Genomic DNA, 7,803 nt, shown 5'->3' with positions numbered 1-7,803 from the left:
TATTCTATTATGTCAAAATCTCTCAGTTTGAGTGCACATAATGCTTCTGTTCTTATTTACCCACCATCATAGATCCCATTTTTCTTCAGGTTGGAAGAAATCCAGGGTTTAGAGGATGGGGCTTTGGTGAGAAACCAGGGTAGAAGACCACCTACAAGCTGAGGAACTTCAGTTTTCCTTCTCTATAATGACTGGAATGTTATGAGTATTAACTGAGTTACTTAAGGCAGGGGGCTTATCTCCATTCCTAGCCCTAGTAAGTGACAGATATCACTTATTATAATGATGCCAAAAGCTGGCTAGAACTGGGACACCGGGTATCATGGACATGCTTTAGACTATTCACCAAAGGATATTTGAGTGAAATATACCACCGGGACAAGATTCCTGGGCATGAGATTTGTGTAGTCACACAAGGCCACATGATTAGGAGACGTGTTGTTATCTTGAAATTCCTAATAATTTTTGAACAAGGGCCCTGTATTTTCATTTTTCTCTGTACCCTACAAATTATGTAGCTGGTTCTGTAATACCACATCCTGACTGTTCTTAGTAGCAATTTACACATCAAGTTTCCAAATTTCTTAGCTCTTCATCTGTGTGAGTCTTGATATATCTTGAGTGCCTTCCTCCATATGAAATTTTACAAGGCAGGGGAAGAAGGTGGACACTCTTGGATAAAAAAAGGGAGAGAACTGACCAGGTGTTCCAGTTGGTTGGAGCATCATCCCATATACCAAATAGGTTGCGGGTTTGATCCCAAGTCAGGACATATACATAGGTTGTGGATTCGATTCCAGGTTGGGGTGTGTATGAGAGGCAACCAATCGATGTTTCTCTGTCTCCTTTCATCTCTCTCTAAAATTAATAAACAGATCCTTGGGTGAGGATTAAAAAGGAAGAAGAAAAAAAAAGGAGAGGGAGCCAGAGCTGGAAAGAGTGTATGAGGATACTCTCCATATAGACCTGGAATCTATAAATGTGTAAAAGGAAGTGGTTTTCTGTAAGGACCATGTGTGAGGTACATGGAAACTTGTCTTCAAGTCTTCTTAGTAGAAGAAAGATCAGGGAATAAGAGAAGCAGGGAAGGAAGGGAACAAGAAGGTTCTGCTTCTTCTTCTAAGGCTGTTAGGTCCAAGGACAAGTACAGAAAGTGAAGCCAAAAGTATCTTGTTATCATAAAACTGGTCCACATAGGCAAGGCCAGGCTCTGGGGGACAGAATGCTATTAGAGCAGGGCTCTTTGCCTTAAAAGAGGAAACTGGGAGAGGTATCCAGGCAAAGAGCCATAAGCACTGCCTGAGACCTTGTTCCCTTTTTGGGTGCCCCAAGCACAAGGAAACAGTAATCCATTTGGCGAAGTGCTAAGAACAACTTGGTGTCCATTTGCTTTTCCGCCAAAGCCAAGGATATCTGCTATTATAGACCTGAGGTTTCTTGAAACTTTTCCACATTCACTTTTGATTACTGCAAATCTTCCCATTGTTACAGATAAGTGAAACATCTCTAAGTGGTGGTGGGGGCTTCTGCTGGGCCAGTAAGTGATGGAAAGAAGCCTTGAAACAACCCATTTCCTCTGTACGATCCTTGAGGAGGTCTGATCCTTTTTTGCCACAGGCTACCTTTCATGGAGACCCCAGGTAGGCACTGCCTCTCGGGCTGGCTTACTGGGCTGTCCTTGCTTAGCAGTAGTGGTAACAGGTATGGGTAGCCCTGGACTCTTATTTCATGGTTGCTTTATCATATATTCTGCATAATTTGTGCTATAACTTCAATGATTGCATTGGAAAATAAATATTGTAAAAGACAGAATATACTTTAGTATAATTGTGCTAGTCAGAAGAGAACCAGAAGATTTATTTTTAACTGTTGATTCATAGTGTGCTACAAGCAATGTGTTCTGAAGATGGGATAGAAGTTGAATGCTGTTTTGAGGACTGTCGTCGTCTTTTGAGCATGTCAACAAATCTTTCGACCAGAGTGAAGTCTGGGCTTGTTGGTCCTCCTGCCCATGCCCACCCTATCTACATGCCAACACCGAAATCTTTAGAGCCCTGATCTGTGTATGTCTTTTTGAGTTCTGAACTACATTAAACAGCATGTGCACTAAACTCTCTTATCCCCAACTTTAAACAGTCTCAAGTGTCTTCTGAACTGAGATATCAGAACTACTGTCCAAAAAGGATCGGCACTGAATCTTGCAAATGTGACTTGGATGTTTCTGTTCCACTGCTATTGCCTCAGGAGAATGACAAGGATGAGTCCAGGGTTCCCTAAGGCCTTCCGTGCTTGCCTCTTGATGAAATTTGCCTTCAGTCCATTTCCCTGACATAATGACTAGGTCTGATTTCAGCTACTCTCCCTAAGCCTCAAAGGCCAGACAGTTTAGGATGGCCATCTGGGATAAAGCCATAAGTTCTTCTGGGATATTCAGTATTATATGAACAGAAAAAAATCTTTTGTTCTTGTTGGTGTGAAGGATGAGGATTCTTAACTCTGTGACTTAAACTTGTATTTCTTAAAACAAGGAGCAGTTGGGTGTGCTGGGCCTCAGTTCCCCATGCAGTGAAGAGGTGAGCCTCACATCCATCTGGAGCATGCCCAGGCTCTCGGACTGGCTGTCTGCTCTGATATAGATGAGAAAGAACATATTTCCATCAATGGGAATTGGATCTCCCTAACTTAAGCCTCTTACCACATTTGCTAACAGACCAACTGACTCAGGTAGCAACCAAGCACCCATACCTATGAGAGACATGTAATGTGACATGTTTTGTTGCCACCAGAACTCCTGATAGTGATGATGGGGCAAATAAAGAATTGATTTTCCTTATAGACAATATTGAATATAATAAAGTATGTGTGTCATCGACACTGGCAAGTTGAGGTTAAAAAGATGGCAAGAGAATGGCTGGCTGGCTGGCTGAGCTGAGATACTTCCGGGGTACCATCACCTTAATAACATTATTACTAACAACTGTCATTTCCTGAGGGCTTACTAAATGCCAGGCACGGTGCTCAGAACTGTGTGTTCATCATCTCTCCGAATCCTCACAATCTTTAAAATAAGAACTGTTAGCTACTCCCTTAAAAAAAAAAAAAACACTTAAAAAACAAGCTCAAAGAACTTAGTGTGGCGCACGTGCCCCTGGCCGGTTGTGTGTCCGACTCTGCGGACTTGTGAATAAATGCCTCATTTTGCGCTGGGGAAAAAAGAGAGAGGTGAAAAATAAAAAAGAGAATGCTTGTCAGTGTCCTCACCTTTGCCAATGTAGAAGTTTCTATGGCTCAGTCTACTGGAGTTAACATGTTCTAAGTCTCTGCCTCTTACAATATAATGTCATATTTCACTATATGTCAGGTTCTGGTAATAAGTTGAAATGGAGTGGTTCAGTCAGGACTCTATCCATTTCATGAACAGAAGACATCTTAACTGAAGAGGCAAAAGTTGGATTCATTGGCTTGCAAAAAACGTCCAGGGTTAGTTTAGCTTCAGGCATGGCTGAATCCAGCGGACGATAATGTTTTAAGGATTCTCTTTTCCAGTACTTGTGTAAGTTCCATTCTCAGATAGGCAATCCGTGGTGATGAGACAGTTGCTAGCAGTGCCAGGCTTATAACCTTATAGTTCTAAAATCAGTGGATTAAAAACAGAAGGAAATGCTTTTCTCAGTTGTTAAAAACTCCCTGCCTTCCAACCTTTCAGAATTAGCTCTTTGTATAAGATTGGTTTGGCTTAGATCATATGAGTTCTCTTCAGAATGCATCCAGCCATGTAATATGAAAAACAGACATTCATTGAAGAAGATACAAGATACAAGAAACACTGTACACAGGACAATGACACCTCAGTCCCCTTCAAAGTAGGCACCTTGAGACCTCACACAGTTCTCCCGATTGCCATCAGCTGCCCCATTATATTTTCCTGAATCTCACTGATAGTCTGAAATCTCTTCCCTTCCAAAGGTGATTTTATTTTGAGGAAAAGCCATAAGTTGCAGAACACCAAATCTGGGCCATAGCGGGGCTGGGTAATTTGATGTTTCACCACAAAACTCTGAAGTAGATATGATCCATGAGCAGGCATGCTGTCATGATGAAGCTGCCGATCACCAGCTGCCCATAGCTGCAGCCTTCTGAATCATCCTAATAGTTTTTGCAGAAGAATGTTCAAGCTCAATGCAAAATTGGATGCAGATTCGTTGCCGTACTCGCTCATTTTGAATGCGATGGCCACACAGTACACATGCTCGCTCAATGGTGTCTACCACTCCCACTGACTATTAATAATGGCTGGACTTTTCCCGGACAGACCTTTTATACTCATTCCTTACCCAGCTACTCTGACAAAGGGGCTGCAGGACTCTGGTAGGTCAGTCCAGGTTATGTGCTCACCCTGGAGCCAGGGATAGATAGCCTATGGACAAAAAGTAGAGAAGGGCTGGAAATCCAGAGGACAATTGATGTGCAGTTATCAAAAGAAGTGGGGATGGATATTGGGAGGACAAAAGCAACAGATGTCTATAGTAGTGGGACTTCTAGGAGAATAAATGAAGGCCTGTAGCTAATAAAGCAGGGGGCCAATTTACTAAATGATGGGAGATATATGACTGGCTCATGATGAACCAGTCATCTACCCAGGGCACTTCTCGCTTGTCAGTGAGTCTAGTTAGGGACAGGTTGCTTCAGTAGAATAAAATTAGAACAAATAGAATTAAGATGTTCCTCAGAAATATTTCCAAAAAACTAGTTATGGACAAATTAAGTTCAGTTGTGAGGGAGAAAAAACTTCACACACCAACTATGTAAAGAGGATATGTATTTCGTCGTCGTCGTCGTCGTCGGCAGCCGTCCGTCTCGAGAGACGATGGTGTAGCTTCTTAAGAGTCTATCTGCACCGCCGAGAATGGCGGTGCAGTCCGACTCGGAAGTGACACGGTATCTGTCTCCTCCCGTGTTGAATCGACATCTTGCGATGACGCTGAAGCTACAGAGCCTGGGCAGGGTGATATGGAGGGTCTGCTGTTGCCCAAGCAGCAGACCCCCTCTCTCTTCGCAGCTGAAGGATCCAAGGGAAAGACGGAGTCAATACAGCTTGGCTTCAGGTGCGCCGCAGGAGTTGCCGGTGTTGACTACAACGTCAAACCGCCTTAGGGACTCCGGCTCCGGATTTTCTGTCGGGGTTTACTCCCTTAGCCTTTCCCCTGAAGAGGTATGCCGCAAGGCAGCGGAGGTTTTTTGGAGTCAGAGTTTTCCTTCTCTGAGGATATGTATTTATTTATCTTGTAAAAGAACTCCAGAAGTGCACATTTTAGGCCTGTATGGTTGGTCCATATTCATTGTGAACCTAGGTTCCTTTTCACTGTTGCTCCATCACCATTTGCACACAGCTCCTTCTCTTTCATGGTCCAAGTGACATGCTCATGTTCTAGCCAGCAGAATGAAAGGAGATGGGCACACACTCTTTTAAGAACAAGTCCTATAAGTTGCTCATGTCCCATTGGCTAAAATTTAATTTATCTGCAATGGAGGTTGGGAAATGTGGTATTTATTTTGGGAAGAAGAGATACAGGGAGACAACCAGTCTTTGTCAGAATGTGGCACCCTAATGGACAGCCCTTTCTCTGGCCTATCTAAAGGTTGTGGACCAGTCACATGGAAATCAATCACTTAAAAAAAAAAAAAAAAAAGCCCAAATCTGTAAAACATAACTGTTGGTCTTTGTTGCCCTCTTTTTTTGATTATCACTCTTCTTTTAGCATACGTATTCTAATTCAATAACATCCAGTTGCAATTTAATTGCCTCTTAAAATTTTCTTATGAGTAAGCTTTCTGTTAAGAAAAAGGGCATGTGCTTCCCACAAGTAATGAGCCAATGTCAATATATATAAAGTACTAAGTTCCTCCAAACTCAATTTAAACCATAATAGCCCGCTGCATGCCCTTGCATATTTCTTTAATGATCATTCATTTTGACACATTTGTAGGTTTTGTTTTCACAAAAAATGGGTTCTCGAGCCATACATTAATTACTTTGTAACTTTCAGTTTTTGCTTAAATACATCATGGACATGCCACAGGTTAAGAGCTAGGGATCTGACTCATTCTTTTCAACAGCTGTATAATACTCCAGAGTGTAGCTGTTCTATAACTCATTCAAGCATTCTCTTTTGATGGACTGTCAAGTCGTTTACATTTTTCTGCTACCACAGGCCATGCTGCAGCAAACTTCTTGTACTGATGTCCTTATATCTCAGGGTTTTTAGTTCCTTGAGTCTTTGATATAGATGGCTGGGTTAAAAAGGTGCATTTAAAATTTTTAATTGATATGGCCAGGTTACCTTCTAGAAAAATTAGAACAATCCACATTCCCACCAACAATGTACAAAAGTTTTCCCTTACCCTACCTTAATTCTTGTCAGCAATGAAGGTCATTGCTTTTTAAAATTTTGTCATCTGATACGTAACTAACAGTACCCTGCTGCTTTGATTTACATCTCATTGACCATGTGTACACTTGATCCTTTCTCATATTCTTATTAAAATGTAGAAGAGCTTAATGGTTCAAAGCATACCGGAGTCAGACCACTTGAGTCTGAGTCATAGCTTAAGATGTGTGACTGCCTAGTATGTCTTAGGTAAGTTATTTTTTCTGAGCTTGTTTCTTTAGCTGTAAAACAGAGATATTACCTTTCTCATAGATTAAGTTTGTGAAGGTTAAATGAGATAATACTTATAAAATGCCTGAAACAATGTCTAGCATGTACCAAACAAAATGATTAGTGGCTATTACTGTTGATCTTTTAGATTTCTTCTGAGTTCCCTATTGAGTGTTCTACATTAGGGAGATTGTTTTGTAATGACTAGTTTGTAGGAACTCTTTGTATATTAGGGACATTAATCCTCAATCTGTCATTTATGTCAGAAAAAGTACTCCTGGTCTATGTTTCTTTTATAGAACCAAGACTTCTGTTTTCCCCAAATTTCCATTTATATAATCAAATATAACTGTAAATTCCTTTAGGGCTTATAGATTTCCTATCTTGCCTACAATCTCTCATCACTATTGTAAAAACAGTCCCCTAAGAATTCTTTCAATATTTCATTTTAACATCTAAATTTGTAGTCCTTCTGGTATGTGTGTGTATGTTGTGAGGTAGAGATTTGGTTGCTCTCTGGGCACCATACTGTAGCTCTATTTATATAGTACTTATACATAACAGATTTTAGAAACTTCATGGAAAGAAGAAATTTGGAAGAAAATGAAGGTACTCAAAGTGATAGGTAGTAATTGGGTAGTTCTGAACACCAATGGGTTTCTTTTTCCTTTACTGACTTTAGAGAGGAAGGAAGAGAAAAAGACTGATTTGTCGTTCCACTTATTTATGCTTTCATCGGTTGCTTCTTGTGTGCCCTGATCGGAGATCAAATCCACAACCTTGGTGTATCACAACAATGTTCTAACCAACTGAGCTACCTGGCTAGGCCCTGGGTTTCAATTTACTTATTTATTTTAATATATTTTATTGATTGTGCTATTATAGTTGTCCCAGTTTTACCCCCTTTGCCCCCCTCCAACCAGTACCCCCATTCCCTCCAGCAATCACCCCCTTAGTTCATGTCCATGGGTCATACATATAAGTTCTTTTATCTATTCTGTACCTACCAAGTTGTACTTCTTAATCCCTGCACCTTGCACCTTTTCCCCTACTTTCCCCTTTACCCCTCCCAAACGGTAACTATCCAAATGATCTCCATATCTATGATTCTGTTTCTGTTCTGCTTGTTTCCTTAGTTTTTTAG

This window comes from Furipterus horrens, unplaced genomic scaffold, assembly GCF_987537825.1.
Source record: "Furipterus horrens unplaced genomic scaffold, mFurHor1.1.pri manual_scaffold_11, whole genome shotgun sequence".
NCBI lineage: Eukaryota > Metazoa > Chordata > Mammalia > Chiroptera > Furipteridae > Furipterus > Furipterus horrens.
This window is presented reverse-complemented; position numbering follows the sequence as displayed.